This window comes from Bubalus kerabau, chromosome 9 (assembly GCF_029407905.1).
Source record: "Bubalus kerabau isolate K-KA32 ecotype Philippines breed swamp buffalo chromosome 9, PCC_UOA_SB_1v2, whole genome shotgun sequence".
NCBI classification, from domain to species: domain Eukaryota; kingdom Metazoa; phylum Chordata; class Mammalia; order Artiodactyla; family Bovidae; genus Bubalus; species Bubalus kerabau.
In genome coordinates this window covers 53,672,257-53,693,037 of record NC_073632.1, presented here as the reverse complement: position 1 = coordinate 53,693,037, position 20,781 = coordinate 53,672,257, and the positions used below count along the sequence as shown (strand labels likewise).

At 39.0% G+C, this 20,781-nt stretch overlaps 1 protein-coding gene across 36 annotated transcripts in view; it reads right to left on the bottom strand.

Moving 5' to 3' along the window:
* LOC129619891 (uncharacterized) overlaps positions 1 to 20,781 on the bottom strand; it is a 684,565-nt gene that overhangs the window by 585,704 nt on the left and 78,080 nt on the right. For 10 of the 36 annotated variants that reach the window (XR_008698264.1, XR_008698265.1, XR_008698263.1 and 7 more), the window contains exons 2-3: positions 14,449 to 14,578; positions 12,300 to 12,361 (exon numbers count right to left, since the gene is read on the bottom strand). The exons of 21 other annotated variants lie outside the window; for them this stretch is intronic. The gene's annotated coding sequence lies outside the window, so the exon portion shown is untranslated. Of the gene's footprint in view, positions 1 to 7,297; positions 9,086 to 12,299; positions 12,362 to 14,448; positions 14,579 to 16,038; positions 16,077 to 20,781 lie in introns of those variants that run through there. 5 more of the 36 variants (XM_055535362.1, XM_055535366.1, XR_008698241.1 and 2 more) reach the window with 4 other exon arrangements.

Here is a 20,781-nt window from a genome sequence, read left to right as displayed (position 1 = left end):
TCATATGTAAGCTACATTTTTTTATAAGAACTCGTCTGATTTTCCAACAGTTGTTTTGTCTAGTTCCTCTGTTGATTTCTGCCACTTTTCCCTGGTGATTTATTGCTGGTAAATCTGCTTCTCAAGTTTATGTAAAATAATCTGGGTTATTGCACTAAGGTCCTCTGCTATTTGTTTGCTGCTCAGGTGTTATTTTCATTTATCTTTTGCTTTATTCTCTATTTTAAAGTTTGATGTTACTGGGCAAAAGGAGATTTTAAAGTGTTCTTGAAGTTCCTCTGAAAAAAATGTCTCCCCAGCATTTTCAATTATGAATGTTTTTATGATGGTATTCTAAAAGCAAAGCTGTATTATCAACACAATTATAAGGAATTCCACCATATACTATGAAGGATGTACAAGAGAAAGGAGACAATTACAAGATCCCTTGTCATCTTGCAGCTTCCCTGGTAGCTCAGCTGGTAAAGAATCTGCCTGCAAAGCAGGAGGCCCAAGTTTGATTCCTGAGTCAGGAAGATCCACTGGAGAAGGAAATGGCAACCCATTCCAGTATTCTTTCCTAGACAATTCCATGGACAGAGGAGCCTAGTGGGCTACAGTCCATGGGGTCACAAAGAGTCAGACCCGACTGAGTGGCTAACACACTGGTGACTCAGCTGGTAAAGAATCCACCTGCAATGTGGGAGACCTGGGTTCAATCCCTGGGTGAAAAGATCCCCTGGAGAAGGGAAAGGCTACCCACTCCAGTATTCAGGCCTGAAGAATTCCATGGACTGTATAGTCCATGGGGTCACAAAGGATCAGACACAACTGAGGCTTTCACTTCACTTAACTTTGTCATCTTATCAATTCAAGAACATACTCCAGCAAATTCCAACACCCCATCTCCCATTACAATGATCATTTTCTTTCTACTTAATCATTCCCTTGCACATATAAGCATTCTGCCACTCTACCATCTAAAAAAATTTTAATCCAGCTTTCCCCATCACCACTTTCCCATTTCTTAGTCTCTCTTCAAGCAAAATGAATCAAAATTTCCTGTACTCAATGTTTCCCATTTTTTGTCTTATTCTTCCCTCATTTGGTCTGGCTTTTGGCTTCTACCTCTCCACTAAAACTATAACTTGTAAAGTTGTCCAGTGATTTCCACATTGCAAATTCCTATGGTCAATCTCAATCTTCATTCTACTCTGCATAACATCAGCATTTGCCACATTTAACCTCTCCTTCCCTCCATATACACTTTCTGAACTTGGATTCAAAAACATTTCCCTCATTGTTCCTTGCCAGTCTCTTTACTTGTACTTTTACCACAAATCTCTTAGTTTTGGAATGCTGCAGGACTGATTATCATCCACACTTATACCACTATAAGTGGAACAGTATGCTATTTGTTAGCTATGCCATTTATTCTCCTGGCCTTAGATACTATTTCTATGAGAATGACTCAATACACATATATAGTCCAGATATGTCTCCTAATTCTAGAATTGCATATTCAACTCTCTACTCTACGAATCTTTTTAAAAGTCTAATTAACATGTCAAACCTCATCTATTCAAAACTAAACTTTTGCTTGTCCTTAAAACCTGCCTCCTCCAGCCCTCCCTACCTGAGTTGACTGCAATGCCAACCATCAAATTCCAGAGGCCAGAAACTTTAGAGTCATCATTGGCTCCTACACGCCACAGCCAATCTGTCATGGAACTATCTTTGTTTTTGTTGTTATTCTTCTTTCAAAAGACACAGAAAGAAAGTATGTAATAGGAAGAAAAATTAAAGATTAAAACTGATTTTTTAAAAATGGTAAAGGTGTAAAGTCTTAGACTGGTTAAAAAAAGAAAGAGAAAGAAAGTGAGAGAAAACCCAAATTACCAACATCAGAAATGGATTGATATATATTCTATAGATGTTTAAATAAGAAAGACATTAGGCATGATTCTATACCAAAATATTAGAAAATTTTAAAAAGGACAGATTATTTAGAAAAACACATCTTACTAAAACTTACAAGAAAAAACTAAAAAAAAAAAAAAAGCAAACAACCTATCAAGAACCTTTCCACAAAGAAATCTTCAAGCACAGTTGGCTTTGCCAGTAAATGCTTCTGAACAGTTGTTAGAAAATCTATTTTACACATATTCTTACAATAAAAAGGAAAGAAATAATTTCTACCAACTCTTTGTTTTCTTTCTGAGGCTAGCATTTTGAAGCCCAAATCTTTACAGATATCACAAGAAAAGGAAGTAAGCTAATCTCTCTCATAATCTTTTCAAAAAAATTTTATAAACTAAATCTAGTGATATCACTGCTTTATTTGGATTTTGTATTGATGTTCTAGCTACTGCTATTAGTCAAGAAAAACACCTAGCTATAAGGATTGGAAAGGACAATCATGTCTATGAACAAACTAGTAGAAATAATTTTACAAAGACACTTGATTAAAATGTCAATATAAAAAGTGTTTCTACATACCAATAAAAATAGCACATTTTATAAGGATTCTGTGTACAAAGGCCTAAAAAAAATCAGATATCTAGGGAAAATTTTAATGAAAAGGTGCAAGATCTGAAATTAAAAATTACAAAATTGAGAGAAATTAAAGAGGACCTAAATAGATAGGCACAAATCATAATAACTCAATACTCTAAAGATACCCCTCAAATTAGTTTTTAGGTTCAATGCAATTTACCAAAAATGCAAGCAATTTTCCTATGGAAACTTAGAGGCTAATTATAAAACATAGAGAAATGCAAAGGGCAAAGTTCAGGAGATCTTCAAGAAGAGAAAAGGAGAAAAAAAAAGCTGAATGGCAAAATACCAGAAAAACATCAAGTATAATTATAAGTTAAAACTCAAGCTGCTGGTGCTAAGTCTCTTCAGTCATGTCCAACTCTGTGCAACCCCATAGACGGCAGCCCACCAGGCTCCCCTGTCCCTGGGATTCTCCAGGCAAGAACACTGGAGTGGGTTGCCATTTCCTTCTCCAATGCATAAAAGTTTTGAAAAGTGAAAAAGAAGTCGCTCTGTGGTGTCCGACTCTTAGTAACCCCCTGGACTGCAGCCTATCAGGCTCCTCTGTCCATGGGATTTTCCAGGTAAGAGTACTGGAGTGGGTTGCCATTGCCTTCTCCTAAAACTTAAGACAGTGAGGTATTTGTGTTCATATAAACAAATGGACCAATGAACCAGAACAGAGAACCAAGAAATAGACTCACATATAGTATCTGATTCATGACAAAGATGTCAAAGAATAATATTCTCAAACAAATGGTATTGTATCAGTTAGATCAGTTTGAAAAAATAACCTTGATCTTTACTTCAGTCCAGAAGCAGAAATAAATTCCAAGTAGAGCATTAAGCAAATGTGGCTGTTAAAATAACACACATGTTAGAAGACAACATAGTATAATATTTTTGTGATCTTGAAGTAGGCAAAGATGTCTTAAGTAGAGTATAAGAAGGCACTAACTATAATCAAACATCTTAAAAACTAAGAACTTCTCCATTACAGCATTATTTACAATGTCCAAAACATGGAAACAATTTAAGTATCTGTCAACAGATGAATGGATAAAGAAAATGTAGTATATACACACAATGGAATACTATTCAGGCATAAAAAGAAGGAAATTCTGCCATCTGTGATAACGTGATAAGCCTGGAGTGATAGTAAGTCAGACAAACACAAATACCATATGATTTCACTTATATATGGAATCCAAGAGATAAACCTCATTGAAACAGAATGGATTAGTGGTTGCCAGAGGCAGAGACTAGGGCCAGGAGGGAGGGGAATGGATGTAGATTACAAGGCGAATACATTTTACTTATAAGATGAATAACTTCTAGAGATCTAATTACAGCATGGTGACTATAGTTAACAATACTGCATTATATACTTGAAAGTTGCTAAGAAAGTAGATCTTTAAAGTTCTCACCATACACACACACAAATATGGTTACTGAAGTGATGGACATGTCAATTAAACTTATTGTGGTAATCATTTTATAATATATATGGATACCCAACTTGTTAAATACCTCCAACTTACACATGTTATACATCAATTTTATGTCAATTAAGGTGGTGGGGAGAAAAGAAACTAGCACAGACTCTAACACTCAGGAAGTACATAATAAAACATATAAAGAACTTCCCTTAAAATTATAGCATTTAAACAGTGTAGAGGCAAGCCACAGAATAGGAGATGTTTGCAATAAATGTACACAGGGGGCTCTGCATTAGTTTTCTGTGGTTACCATAGTACTTTACCAAAAGCTAACAGTTTAACACCACCACTACTATCTTACAGTTCTGCAAATCAGGATTAGGACATGGCTTTCACTGGGCTAAAATCAAGGTATTAGTGATTTGATACCTTGGCTGTTTTTCTTTCTGGACAGTCCAAGGGAGGATCTATTTTCTTGCTCATTGGAGTGGTGGTTATAGGATTAAGGTCCCTGTTTCCTTGCCTGGCTGTCAGATATAGAGCCGGGCCCAGTTTCGTAAAGTTGACACATTCCTTGACTCAAGGCCCCCTTCTTCCAACTTCAATGCCAGCATTGGTGGGTCAGGTCCTTCTATCTTCTCAGAGGGATCAGGTCCCTCTGATCCTCTCTTCTGCTTTCCTCTTGTACTTTGAACAACCCATGATTAGACTGGCCTAACCCAGATCATCCAGGTTCAGTTCAGTTCAGTCACTCAGACATGTCCGACTTTTTGTGCCCCCATGGACTGCAGCATGCCAGGCTTCCCTGTCCATCACCAACTCCTGGAGCTTGCTCAAACTCATGTCATTTGAGTCGGTGATGCCATCCCACCATCTCAATCTCTGTTGTCCACTTCTCCTGTCTTCAATCTTTCCCAAATTCAGTGTATTTTCCAAGGAGTCAGTTCTTGGTATCAGGTGGCCAAATAATGGAGTTTCAGCTTCAGCATTAGTCCTTCCAGTGAATACTCAGGCCTGATTTCCTTTAGGATTGACTGGTTGTATCTCCTTGCAGTCCAAGGGACTCTCAACAGTCTTCTCCAACAACACAGTTCAAAAGCATCAATTCTTCAGCACTCAGCTTTCTTTATAGTCCAACTCTCACTTCCATACACGACTACTGGAAAATCCATAGCTCTGACTAGATAGACTTTTGTCAGCAAAGTAATGTCTCAGCTTTTTAGTATGCTGTCTAGGTTGGTCATAGCTTTTCTTCCAAGGAGCAAGTGTCTTTTAATTTCATGGCTGCAATCACCATCTGCAGTGATTTTGGAGCCCAAAATAATAAAGTCTGTCACTGTTTCCACTATTTCCCCATCTATTTGCTGTGAAGTGATGGGACTAGATGCCATGATCTTAGTTTTCTGAATGTTGAGTTTTAAGCCAGCTTTTTCACTCTCCTCTTTCCTTTCATAAAGAGGCTCTTCAGCTCTTCTTCACTTTATGCCATAAGGGCAGTGTAATCTGCATATCTGAGGTTATTAATATTTCTCCCAGCAATCTTGATTCCAGCTTGTGCTTCATCCAGCCTGGCATTTTTCATGATGTACTCTGCATATAAGTTAAATAAGCAGGGTGACAATACACAGCCTTGACATACTACTTTCCCTATTTGGAACCAGTCTGTTGTTCCATGTCCAGTTCTAACTGTTACTTCTTGACCTGCATACAGATTTCTCAGGAAGCAGGTCAGGTGGTCTGGTATTCCCATCTTTTTGAAGAATTTTCCACAGTGTGTTGTGATCCACACAGTCAAAGGCTTTGGCATAGTCAATAAAGCAGAAGTAGATGTTTTTTTTTCTGGAACTCTCTTGCTTTTTTGATGATCCAACAGATGTTGGCAATTTGATCTCTGGTTTCTCTGCATTTTCTAAATCCAGCTTGAATATCTGGAAGTTCACAGTTCACGTACTGTTGAAGCCTCGCTTGGAGAACTTTGAGCATTACGTTGCTAGCATGTGAGTTGAGTATAATTGTGCATAGTTTGAACATTCTTTCACATTGCCTTTCTTTGGCATTGGAATGAAAACTGACCTTTTCCAGTTCTCTGGCCAATGGTGAGTTTTCCAAATTTGCTCTTATACTGAGTGCGGCACTTTCACAGCATCATCTTTTAGGATTTGAAATAGCTCAACTAGAATTCCATCACCTCCACTAGCTTTGTTCATAGTGATGCTTCCAAAGGCCCATTTGACTTCACATTCCAGAATGTCTGGCTCTAGGTGAGTGACCATACCATTGTGGTTATCTGGGTCGTGAAGATCTTTTTTTGTATAGTTCTTTTGTGAATTCTTGCTACCTCTTTTAATATCTTCTGCTTCAGTTAGGTCCATACCATTTCTTTCCTTTCTTGCACCCACCTTTGCATGAAATGTTCCCCTGATATCTCTAATTTTCTTGAAGAGATCTCTAGTCTTCCCCATTCTATTGTTCAGAACAGAATCTAGTATTCAGAATTTTCCAGGTCAGAGTACTGGTGTGAGTAGCCTTTCCCCTCTCCTGGGGAATTTCCCAACCCAGGGATTGAACCCAGGTCTCCCGCATTGCAGGAGGATTCTTTACCACCTGAGCCACAAGGGAAGTCCCGTCATCCAGGCTCCACTATTTCAAACTAATTAACCAAATCTGAAGGTCCCTTTTGCCAAGAGAGGTAACATATTCATAGGCACCATGGATCTGAATGTGGACACTCCTGAAGACTATTAATCTTCCTACCACATATATAAATACAATATAAAATAACTTTCATAAATCAATATGGGGAAAGATAAGCCAGTAGGAAAAAATGGACAAAAAGATCTGAATGGTACTTTACAAAAGAAGATATCTAAGTGACTATTAAGCTTATGAAACATCTTCAAATTTCTAGCCAACAAGGAAATGATAATCACAATGGAATTCTTCTCCCCATGCTCCAGAATGCTCTATAATGTGAAGTAAATACAGTTCTAGTATTGTTGAGGATATGGAACAATTAGAATTCAATTCTTACTAATAGACATGGAAATTGGTATAATCACTTTGGCAAACTCCTTGGCAGTATCCACTAAATTTGAACAAAAGCACATTCTGTGACCCAGAAATTTCAGTACTAAGTGTGTGTGAAATTTAAAAATGCCTGTATGCACTTATCAGAAGAAGTAGAAAAATGTTCATAAGAAGCATTATTCATAATAGTCAGAAGTGGGAACAAATTGAATGTTAATCAAGTGGAGAATGGATAATAAACTATAGCATCATAGAATAGTAATCAGTAATGAGAATGTAGGAACTTGCAAATACAATTCATAAATGTAATATTAAACAAAGTATTCCAGGTAGAGAGTACAAAACTTATGATTTTTTTTTTTTTTTTTAACCACAAAGTTAATCTGGTTTTAGAAGTCAAGGCAGAGATTTCCTTGGTAGGAAGCAGTGACTGGGAGATGGCAGATGGGAAGGGTTATGGGTATTAATAATATGTTTCCTGATCTGAATGTTGATTAAATTGGTGAACCTATTTTGTGAAAATTCAGGAATTTGTGCTCTTACAATTTGTGCATTTTCTGTACTCATTATACATCAAAAACCTTACCACTTCTTTGCTTAAAATTCTTCAATAGCTCCACATATTTTAATAGTAAAATCCTAAAGCCCTATAATGGATTAGTGCTCTATATACCCTGGCCCTCTATTACCTTTTTTTTTTTAATTAATTGAGGTATAACTGATTCACAATATTATATTAGTTTCAAGTATAGAGTATAGTGATACAATATTTTTATAGATTACCCTGCATTTAAAATTATTATAAATATTGGCAATCCTATGTTATACAATATATCTTTGCAATTTATTTTATACATAGTAGTTTGTACCTCTTAATCCTCTTCCCCATTTTGCTCCTACTCTCCCCACTGGTAACCACTAGTTTGGTCTCTATATTTTTGAGTCTGTTTCCATTTTGCAATATTCATTCATTTTATTTTTTAGGTTCCACATACATGATAACATATGGTATTTGTCTTTCTGAGTTATTTCACTAAGCATAGTACCACATTTTTATAAATGACAGAATTTCCTTTTTTATGGTTGACTAATATTTTACTGTATAAATATACCTAATCCTCTTTATCCATTCATCTGTTAATGGACACTTAGAAGCATTATTTATCATATTTAAAATATGGAGGCAGCCTATGAACATTTGGTCTTTTCAAATTCGTGTTTTAATTTTCTTCAGCTGTATACCCAGGAGTGGAATTGTTGGATCATATGGTAGCTCTATTTTTAGTTTTTTGAGAAGCCTCCATATTGCTTTCCACTTTCCTCCATATTGTGGCTGTACTAATTCATATTCCAACCCTACAATGTACAAGGGTTCCCTTTCCTCAACATACTCTCCAACATCTGTTTTTGTGGTCTTTTTGATGATAGCCATTCTGACAGGTGTGAAGTGATATCTTATTATGGTTTTTGATTTGCATTTCTTTGATGATTATCATGTTGAGCATCTCTTCTTTGCCTATTTGCCTATATGTCTTCTTAGGAAAAACGTCTATTCAAATATTCTGTCCATTATTTTCATAGAGGTGAATTTTTTTTTTTGATGTTGAGTTATATGAGCTGTTTATATATTTTGGACATTAATTTCTTAGTTATATCATTTGAAAATATTTTCTCTGGGTCTAGTGCCAGCTCATTGGTTATGTGAGGTCAGGTCCTGAGCCCTCAAGTTGGCAAGGCTGTGTCCAGGGGCAGTTGTGGGCCCAAGGCCTCTTTAGGTGGCCTGCCTGCTGGTAGGCGAAACTGTGTCTCCCCACTCTACCCCAACTATTTGTTTTGCCTGAGGAGGTCCAGTACTGGTACCAACAGGCTGGTGGGTGGGGCTGGTCCCAAGGCTAACAGCCTAGAGAGAGGATTCTAAAATAGTGCTTGAAAGCACCAGTGCTCATCAGAAAGAATGAGTTCCCAAAAGTTGCTTATGCTGGTGTCCACATCCTCTACGGTGAGTTCCAGCTTCCTTCTTGCCTCTCCAGGAGACTCTCTGAGATCAGCAAATTACTGCTCTCCTTTCAAATAACTTGTAGCTCAGTCAGTAAAGAATCTGCCTGCAACGAAGGAGACCTGGGTTCAAGTCCTGGGTTGGGAAGATCCCCTGGAGAAGGGAATGGCAATCTACTCCAGTATTCTTGCCTGGAGAATCCCATGGACAGAAGAGCCTGGCAGGCTACAGTCCATGGGGTCACAAAGAGTAGGACACAACTGAGTGATTAACACTTTCAAATTACTGCTTCTGCCCTGAATCCCAGAGCACATGAAATTCTGTGTGCACTCTGTAAGAGTGGAGTCTCTACTTTTCTAGAGCCATCTAGGCCTCCTCAAAGAAAGCCCTGTTGGTCTTCATAGCCAAATACTGTGGGGATTCATCTTCCTGGTGCAAGATCCCTGGGCTAAGAAGCTTGATGTGGGGCTTAGAGCCCTTATTCCTTGGTAAGAACATTTACATTTGTAATTATTCTATTTGTGGGTCACTCACCACTTTACAAATGCAAATGTTCTTACACTCACCACTACAGCAGAGAAGGCAATGGCACCCCACTCCAGTACTCTTGCCTGGAAAATCCCATGGACAGAGGAACCTGGTAGGCTGCAGTCCATGGGGTCACGAAGAGTCGGACATGACTGAGTGACTTCACTTCCACTTTTCACTTTCATGTATTGGAGAAGGAAATGGCAACCCACTCCAGTGTCACTGCCTGGAGAATCCCAGGGACTGTGGTCTGTCGTCTGGGGTCGCACAGAGTCGGACACAACTGAAGCGGCGCAGCAGCAGCACCACTACAGTATGGGTCTTTACTATACCTTGACTCCACCCCTCCCACCTGTCACTCTTGTAAAAGGTCATTTCTGATATCTGCCAGTCTTTCTAATGAGGGCTCTGTAAACAGTTGTAATTTGGTGTGGCCGGTGAGAGCAGGTGAGCTCAGGGTCTTCCTAATCCACCATCTTGCAGTCTGGCTTCCTTCTAATTACCTTTCTGGTCTCATTTCTTACTATTTCCCTAGCTCACTCTGTTTCAGCTGTGCTGGCCTTCTTGCTGCTTTCATGTCATTTCCTCTCCCACCTGAGAGCTTCATTTATATCTTTTCAGTCTTCATGGAATTCTCTGCTTATGTATCTATCTCCCTATCTTGCTGAAGTCCTTCAAATCTTTGCTCAAATCTCATTCTCTACAGAAGGCCTACCCTTACCACTTCCACCCTCAACACAAGCATAAAAACTGACTGTCCTGATGTTTTTAACACTGTCCTATTTCTATGGCCTTATCTTCTAATATATATATATATATATAACTTATTAAGTCTTTTGTTTAATTTCTCTCTACTCACTTTAGAGTTTAAGTACCATTTCCACAAAAACAGAGATCTTATATCCCAAGGACATTGTGCCTAATATAAGTTGGATGAATGAAGTGAATGCATTAATCAAATAGCTCAGTCTGAGATGTATTCCTCTGTTTAGTGCTTGGTAGATCTCTCAGAGACAAACAATAGAGTTTACCTCTAAATATTGTCCACAGCTAACTGTCTACTAAAGGAAACATACTGGAATTCCTAACTGGATCATTTCTACCATTTAATAAGGAACAATTTGCCCAACAGTTTGGTATATGCTTGTAAGCAAAGAATAATCTAGTGTCTAATTGCACAAAAGGATTGACATAGAAGTCTTGTTGGCTATCTTTAGAAGGGCCTGCCTTCAAGGTTGTTCCTTGACTGACATCTGGGAACTTGAATTTCAGGAGTATTCCCACGATTCTCTAGCTGATTGGTTTATGTTTCTAGATTCTGCAAACAATGTAGATCTTGTTAAATGCTTGCTTTCCTCCGAGGAGTCCTTAATGTGGGTACATGCTAAGCAGAGGACACTACAATCTCCCAAAATCCTGGGTGCCAAGTCTCTAATGAGCTTTCCTATACTCAACATTCTATACGTGCTGTCACAGTCCAGTGCTGGAGGAATTAAGCAGGTCTGGTGTGATACAACAGAGAGTGGAGTCTTCAAGACTTGTGCCTAGTTTCCTCCGGTTTGTCCTATTTCATTTTCCCTTTGTTAATTTTTCCCTTATCCTTTTTTGTAATAAATCTAAGCCATGTACATGACTATATGCTGAGTCCTCTGCGTCTTTCCAGTATATCACCAAACCTGAGGAGGTTCTTGGAGACCCTTAACACACTCATCATACACAAATAAGATAGTAGAAAATGTATCACACAATCTTCTCACTTTACACAGTAGCTCAGAAAACAAATGGAAAGGAATGCAGATACTGTGACTTATTCATTGAGAAGATGGTACAGTAACTAGGGCAGAACCTGTCTATTGTGGATATAAAAAATGTATACACGGTGTGAAAGTCCCAGTCCCAATACCTTTTAAAATAAAAAATAAGGAATGATTTTTATGAAGCCAAACAGATAATATCTGAGCTGCTTCTGATCATCTGTAGCAAGTGCCCTCAGAGACCAGGAATATGCCATGCATAGTGAAGTGGGTCTGTAAGGATCTGAGGCAATGTGGAGGTACCACTGTCCAGACCACAGAAGACAGCAGCTGTCCAGGGATGGCTGATTATAACCATGCAGAATTTGAAGGCTGATACTGCTATGATTTTGAATTCAAGTCAGAAAATCATATTTTAAGTAAAGGCTTCCAAAATTTAGTATGGCAACAAACTAAATATTTTTAAAAGGCCAAAGTGTACCCTATATAGTCTACCAGTTCAGAATCCTGTCTGGCATATATGAATTTATAAATCTATGTTGGTTTCTACCAAACATCAACATGAATCAGCCATAGGTCTACCCATGTCCAACCCACTTGAAGAAATCAGCAAAATACTATAAAGCAATTATCCTTCAATTAAAAATAAATAAAAGAATTATAAATACACATATTTAATTTATAGCTTAAGCTTCAAACAAAAATAGAAATATAAATCAAATTGCAATAGTACTACAAAGATCTGGAATCATTAGACAAAATAATCTTAGCTCTTGCTTGGTGGTAATTTGCTTTCAGGGAACAGAATTAGAGAAGTTCATGAACAACAGCAAATGACAGCAAAGATGGATATCATTAGAGTCATTTGAATAAATTAACAGAGCCAAAGTGTTTATTATTTCATCCTCTAGAATGGAAACCTTTATTTTTCACAGATAAAAAAAAAAAAGACATTATCATTTTGATAAGTCCAAAACACAAACATAAAAGTGACCACACCCTCCACAGAAGAGCTGATCTGTTATTAAGCCAACTCACCTCATCCCCAGGATGAACAGTTCCAAAATTACCACTTGGCTCAAAATCTGGTCTCACCAGGACTGAAAATGAACACAACCAGTTTGAAGTCCTCAGGCATTTACACAATAGATTTAAGACAATCACTTCAACCTCTTGTCTTACTATTTGCCTTTGCTCTGAGTTATTGATTTGCTCTCCAGATCAATCCAAGAGAAATATGCCTTTGTAGAAATGTTTATTATCTTTTCAGTGGGTTCCTAGTGGAAGTTTGAATTCTCTAAACTGGACTGCTGGTCCAAGCATGATTCAATCTTATCCATATTGAATGTGATGTGACTTTAAATGGACCATTTATCTGCTTGCCCAGAAATATCTGAGTAGGAGGTAGAAAAGTAACATATTCAGAAGTAAAAATGTTCATGTTATTATCCCAAATACAAATGTTGATGATAACTATTCTGGGCAGCTTATTTTGCTCTCCCTATTTTCAAGGTTGTAGCTCAATGACAGATCTCTCCTTACTAAAAATAAACCATTTGTCTTTCATAAAATTAACTAAATATGTCCCAGATATGTGTGAGACTGTATTGCTCAAGGAATAAAATCTCTGAGAGTTGATTTATTCAGTTCTAGAGAAAACTAAAAATGCTCAAATGATTTATCTTATGTGTATGTCTGTGTGTGTGTGTGTGTATTCAATATATTCTTCTTAATATATATTCTAATTTAAGAATAGGATACATTTGTTTCATTACAAATAGCAGTGTAAAATATAATTTTAAAACTCTCTTCTTTCATTGAATTAAGTGTCTTTAAAAATATACACCTTGCATAATCTTGATAGGGCTAAGGACAAAGTTTTAGAAAATAAAAAAATCACAGATGCATCATAATTATTCTTTGAGAAAAAATAATTCAGCATCTTTTTTCAATAGGAAATGAGTAATTTGCTGCTAAGAATGAAGCATTTGGGTTAGGTCAAGTTGACTGGGGCTTAGGAGGACACAGTTTTCATTCAGGATATTCAAGGCACTATCATTCATCTCAGAAATAATTGGAATAGATAAAAACTAGCTACAGGCACCAGGAAAAATTCTGTTCAGGGATACATATTCTATCACTTACTGCCCCCACTGTTTCTGCCAGAAATTCTACAAGTTGGTAAATCATAGCTTTACTGTGCATTTCCCTCATTCTGTGTCCCTATTTTAAAACACAAATATCTCAGAAAGGTAACAAATTAAGTGCCTCACACCATTTTATGAGGCTTCCCATGTGGTTCAGCAGTAAAGAATCTGTCTGCAGTGCAGAAGACCTGAGTTCAATCCCTGGGTCAGAAAGATCCCCTGGAGAAGGGCATGGCAACCCACTCCAGTATTCTTGCCTGGAGAATCCCACGGACAGAGAAGCCTAGCAGGCTACAGTCCATGGGGTCACAAAGAGTTGGACACGACTGAAGTGACTTTGCACACATGCACACCTTTATATAAATAGTGTGATCAGATTGCTTTTCTCTTCAAAAGAGGCCCTAAAGGCATTCTCTGATCTTTAGCCACTCCTAGGAAGGTGATGTGGAGAAGGCAATGGCAACCCACTCCAGTACTCTTGCCTGGCAAATACCATGGACAGAGGATCCTGGTGGGCCGCAGTCCATGGGGTTGCTAGGAGTCGGACACAACTGAGTGCCTTCACTTTCACTTTTCACTTTCATGCATTGAAGAAGGAAATGGCAACCCACTCCAGTATTCTTGCCTGGAGGATCCCAGGGACGGGGGAGCCTGGTGGGCTGCCATCTATGGGGTCGCACAGAGTCGGTCACGACTGAAGCAACTTAGCATAGGAAGGTGATGGGGACACAGGGAGGAGTTTGAAAAACAACTGAAAACAAACTTTACCTATTTCTTATATTCACCATCCTCACAACAGTGAAAACTCTGCCCTAAATTTAAATTAGTATTTATCAAATTTTCATTTGGATTATCTTAATGATAATGAAATTTTACTAATATTGTATTTTTACTAACATAAATATAGCACCATTAAATTTTAAATATGGTATTCGTTTTGTGCTATAAGACTTCTATTTTTTTACTAAAGTAGTGGTGAAGGATTTTGTATAGGTCTCAGACAGAATAAGAATTGTGATGCTGCTGATCTCAACACTTACCTGGACTTAAACAGCACTGGCGAATCAAAGATGAAACTCAAGCTGTCCACTGCTTAGTGACTTGTGATCATATGGTACTGGATCTTCTCATTATCTACTTTAATTCCCTTTTATAGCTTAATATTAGAACCTAAGTAGGGTTATAGAAGGAGACCAACAGAGTTCATTCTAAAAATTCCAACACCTGACACTAACATGACATTGTAAATCAACTATGCTTCACTTTTATTTTTTTAAGGGTTTTTTTTTTTTTTTTAATTTTTAAACCTCAAACACTGTATTAGTTTTGCGGTGTATAAATTCGAACCCAAAGCAATAAAGTAAATGGCAACGGGATCATACTTATCAGTAATTACCTTAAATGTAAATATCGAAATGAATCCACCACAGGTATACATATGTTCCCCATCCTGAACCCTCCTCCCTCCTCCCTCCCCACACCAACCCCTCATATAGTCTTTCAATCCAAGCCACACCCATCCAAGTTACTCACCTGGAACACTAGTCATGTACATGCTCTTCAGCCTACCCTGGAACTAATGGGGAGTACCATATTGGGCTATGTCTCAGAAAGATGCTTGGCAGGTCCAGACACTAAACATGCATTGCCAAGTGCTTCAGAGACACAAAGAAATAGTGGAGCCCCTCATCACCCACATGAAAAGATCAGACTATATGGCTCGCCTATCAGTCTTTTAGCACAAAGAGAGTATTCAAGCTACTGACGACTTGCTCTGTATTCTAGTCTACTGATTAGGGCCTATTTCCCTCTTCATTCCCACTACCCTGCTACACAGAGGCTAGACTTTTTTTTTTTTTTTTTTTCATTTTCTGCCTCATTTTCCCCAGGATGCCTCAATGGGCTTGATGCTTCCATTATTACTTTATGTACCCCTTACTTTACCCAACACCCCTCCTCCCAGATATAACAGACATCTTTGGATGTCTATTTCAGTCTAATTTGAGTTTGCCATGCTCCCATCCAAACCTGATATATAATTTTTACTTCATTAATTCCATTTCCCATCACTGACCTCTTTCCTGTGCAAATCTGCTTACCCCTCAACTCAGCACTTTTTCTCCCAGCATGTTACCCAGCTGCACATGTTTCAAACCCTTCTGTAAGTTTATGTCACACATCCCACTCAATCCCCCTTCTACTTAAAAATTCCCAACTTCCACTGCTAATTCCCTGCCTGCTCCTGCTTCTGCTACACCATAAGCAGCAGTTATTTCAAAGGACTTTTCATAGCAGCCTTTATGGTCTATCTTTTTAGAAAAAAAAAAAAAAAAACACTGCACTGCCCTTCCTTTTACCTTTCATTGAACTCTACCAGGCCCAGTGAAAAGTTTAGTAAAGTTTGTGCTTGGAAGGTATTATATTCTGCCAGAACTAGCCATCATTTTTCTGACAAACTGGTTTTTAGGGCTCATCAAGGCAACTAAATTGGTCTGTGCATTTCAGATTCATGCCTCCCCACCCCCTCACCATATTTCATGATCAATGTGGTTCTGTTTGATTGTTCTTCACCTATCTATGGCCCTCCTTCACTTTGGTCATCTCCATTTACACCTGTACTGGTAACTTACCCAATTTGATATTTCACCTTCTGCAAATATTTCCATGTCTGTGAGAAGTTTGGAGCAAGCAGCACAGGAGAAACGGGTGGGAAATGTGTCAGTTGCCAATGAAACAGACCATGTAGAAAGGCAGATAAAAAGAGAGAAGCTAATGGCAAATCACCAACTTGTTATTCATGAGTATATCTGAGCATATCACTTACATCATGTAAATAGTGTCCTATTGCATAAATGAGAGTTCTCATGCAAATTATCTATAGACCTATAACCTCAAACTTCTGAGCAAAACACTTCAGGGTCACTTAGACATACTGCTAATGCTTAAAAATAAAAAGAACCATCAAACAAAATAACTCCAAAAAAAAAAATACTGTATGCACATATGTGAGCTTCCTTGGTGGCTCAACAGTAAAGAATCCACCTGCTAATATAGGAGTTATGGGTTTGATCCCTAGGTTGGGAAGATCCCCTGGAGAAGGAAATGGCAACCCACTCCAGTATTCTTGCCTGGGGAATCCCATGGACAGAGGAACCTGGTGGGCAACAGTACATGGGCTTACAAAAGACTCAGACGAGACTTAGTGACTAAGCAACAGCAACGCAACAAGCACATAGGAAAAGGACGTTTAGATCAATAATATCACCACAAACAAAGAGCAATACCTCTTAGGTCAAGGGAAGTAAGGTTTACTGCTTAACTAGAATGTTCTTTCCAATGTGCATGACAAAACAAAATATTTTTCACTAACAAATCATCAGGAAAAGTGTTGACTAGCTTATTATTCCTTTTTATTTCAAAATTTCCATTCCATCGTGTAAAAGTCACTAACAAATCTGGGGTAGCAGAGTAGTCTAACTGCATTAATCATTCCCAAGAATAGGGTAAAAAGCCTCAATAACTACTTCAAAGACAGAGTTTGATCCACAGGTGAAGTTCAATTTAGAGATGTGACTTCAGTTTGAAGATTGTATAAGGAAAATAAAAAGCTTATTCTTGCAGTTTACCACTTTACCAAGAATGAAATGATGTTCACAGAGCCACACAAAGAATCAAGTTTCTTTTTTTTTTATTTTACTTTATTTTTTAAACTTTACATAATTGTATTAGTTTTGCCAAATATCAAAATGAATCCACCACAGGTATACATGTGTTCCCCATCCTGAACCCTCCTCCCTCCTCCCTCCCCATACCATCCCTCTGGGTCGTCCCAGTGCACCAGCCCCAAGCATCCAGGATCGTGCATCAAACCTGGACTGGCAACTCGTTTCATACATGATATTTTACATGTTTCAATGCCATTCTCCCAAAGAATCAAGTTTCAATCACTTCAGTTCTTAACAGAAATTTTTGCAGAAATAAGCTTTTTCTATACTCTTCTAAACAGATACTTACAGGGATCAGTTCAATTCAGTCACTCAGTTGTGTCCAATTCTTTGCAACCCCATGAATTGCAGCACACCAGGCCTCCCTGTCCGTCACCAACTCCCGGAGTTCACTCAAACTCACGTCCTTCAAGTCGGTGATGCCATCCAGCCATCTCATCCTCTGTCATCCCCTTCTCCTCCTGCCCCCAATCCCTCCCAGCATCAGAGTCTTTTCCAATGAGTCAACTCTTCACATGAGGTGGTCAAAGAGAAACCCAAGTAAGATGGTAGGTGTTGCGAGAGGGCATCAGAGAGCAGACACACTGAAACCATAATCACAGAAAACTAGGCAATCTAATCACACGGACCACAGCCTTGTCTAACTCAATGAAACTAAGCCATGCCCTGTGGGGCCACCCAAGACGGGCGGGTCATGGTAGAAAGGTCTGACAGAATGAGGTCCACTGGAGAAGGGAATGGCAAACCACTTCAGTATTCTTGCCTTGAGAACCCCATGAACTTGCAGGTATAATGCAAAGTTATTTTCCTGATCTAGTTGGACAACTGTGAAAAACTATTCACTGTAATGAAATCATTTCTCTTTACAAAATGTGCTTTCAGTGCCTCCTTCCCTGTTACTTAATGAAGTAGTTTGGTTAATAATAGGCAAAACACTTGGCTTACAGTCTTAAAATCATTCTTCTGACAAGAATTTATTCATCTGGAACTGTGTTTATTTTTATGCATGCATATATTATCCCAAAACGGATATGTAAAATGTAGTAATTACTGTTCTTGATAAACATGAATTAGAGAGCATTCATCCACTTGTCTTTTTGATTCATGAATACTTATCAGGTAGTATCTTCCAGAAAGATGCTCCAGAAAAGACTTTACTATTGTCATTACTACTGAGGTACTTGAGTCTTCCTGACCAGAAGAAATAACAGAACTCAAGGCCAAATGCAAAATGCATAAAATGTCTTGAACTTATAATTATGACCACATCTCTTATTCTCTGCCAGTGTATATCAGAAATGAGTTGTATCTGATAAAAGATAAGTATTCACAAGGCTGGTACATTTGCCTCCTGGGGCATAAATGTAGCTCTGATAATATAAGCTCTCATGGGAAGGAGAATACTTTTCTCAGTCTTTATTAACCTTTTCACAAAACGTGTGACCATTTCATTCTGCACAACTAATACCCTCTACACCATCATGTGAAACATTGTTTCCACAAATCACATCTCTTTATAGTAAGCAAAATAACTCTAACCCTGAATTAACTCAGAGAGAAGGTACCATCTGAAAGCAAAGGAGAAAATAACATTTAGGTCTATTGAGTTAAAAGGGTCTTATACCAAGGCGGTCCTAAGATGGCGGAGGAATAGGATGGGGAGACCACTTTTCCCCCACAAATTCATCAAAAGAACATTTAAACACTGAGTAAATTCCAAAAAACAACTTCTGAATGTCGGCAGAGGACATCAGGCACCCAGAAAAGCAGCCCATTGTCTTTGAAAGGAGGTAGGAAAAAATATAAAAGACAAAAAAAGAGACAAAAGAGGTAGGGATGGAGCTCCATCCTGGGAAGGGAGTCTTAAAAAGAGAGAAGTTTCCAAACACCAGGAAACATTTTCACTGCCGAGTCTGTGGCAAGCCTTGGAACCACAGAGGGCAACATAACAGGGAGGAAAAATAAATAAATAATTAAAACCCACAGATTATGTGCCCAACGGTAACTCCCCCAGCAGAGAAGCAGCACAGACTCCTGCACCCGCCACTAGCAAAGGGTTGGGGGGGGCGGGGGCGGTGCTGGGCAGGGAGGCCCGGGCTGCACTGCTTAGAGTAAGGACCGGGCCTGAATGTCCCAAAGGCAATCTGAGTTAAATAACTTGGGCTAGCAAAGCAGACTGCAGGATAGCTACCAAACACAAAGCCCTAACCTAAGACACCTCCAGGCTCACTCACAGAACAAAGGACTGAACAGAACTAGCCTGCAGACTATCCCCCTCAGGTGACAGGCAGCCAGAGCCAGAAGGGGGCAACTGCAGCCCCAGAGAGACATTATCTACAAAACTGCAAGCAGGCTTCTTTGCTAACTAAGACTTCTTGGGGTTCTGGACATCCGCCTGCAAAGGTGCGCTGGTTGTACACCCAGAAAACCAAGCGGCAGGAACAGGGAAGGCGATAAGTTGCAGCGACAGCGCTCGCCAAACACCTCATCACCTGAGCTGCTCGGACCTGGGAAGGGCACAAAACGCAGGCCCAACCAAGCCTGCACCTCTGAGGACTACCCAAGTGCCTGAACCTGAGCAGCTTAGACCTGGGAGGTGCATGCAGCCCAGGGCCGGCCTCGGACGGTTCCCGGGGGAGCAACCTAGAGCCTGAGCAGTGTGGGCAAGGAGGGCACATGCACCGTGAGCGGGGGCAGGCCCAGTGTGGCTGAGACACTGCGAGCACATGCCAGTGTTATTTGTTTGCAGCGTCCCTCCCTCCCCACAGTACGACTGAACAAGTGAGCGTAAAAAAGTGTCCACCACCGCCCCCTTGTGTCAGGGCGGAAATCAGACACTGAAGAGACCAGCAAACAGAAGCTAAAACAGAGGGAACCGCCTTGGAAGTGACAGATGCAATAGACTAAAACCCTGTAGTTAGTACCAACTACATAGGAAGGGGCCTATAGATCTTGAGAAATATAAGCTGGACCAAGGAACTAGCTGAAAATGAACTGACCCCACAATACCCACAACAAAACCAGAGAAAGTCCTAGATATATTTTTACTATTTTTATGATCATTCTCTGTTTTTATTTTTCAGTCCTCTATTGCTCCTTTAATTTTCATTTTTATAACCTATAATTACTTTGCAAAAAAAAACTATTTTTAAAGCAAACTTCATATATATATATGTATATTCATATATATATATTATAATTTTTGTGACTTCGTTTTTTTCTTTTCTTTCATATTGTATTTTTGAAAATCCAACCTCTACTCTAGATTTTTAATCTTTGCTTTTTGGTATTTGTTATCAATTTTGTACCTTTAAGAACCCAATCTTCAGTACCCATTTTTACTTGGGAGCGAGATAACTGGCTTGACTGCTCTCTCCCCCTTTGGACTCTCCTTTTTCTCCACCAGCTCGCCTCTGTCTCCTCCCTCCCCCTTCTCTTCTCTACCCAACTCTTTGAATCTCTGTGTGTTCCAGACGGTTGAGAACACTTAGGGAACTGATTACTGGCTGGATCTGTCTCTCTCCTTTTGATTCCCCCCCTTTTATCCTCCTGGCCACCTCTGTCTCCTTCCTCCCTCTTCTCTTCTCTGAATAACTCCATGAACATCTCTGAGCGGTCCAGACTGTGGAGCACACATAAGGAACTGGC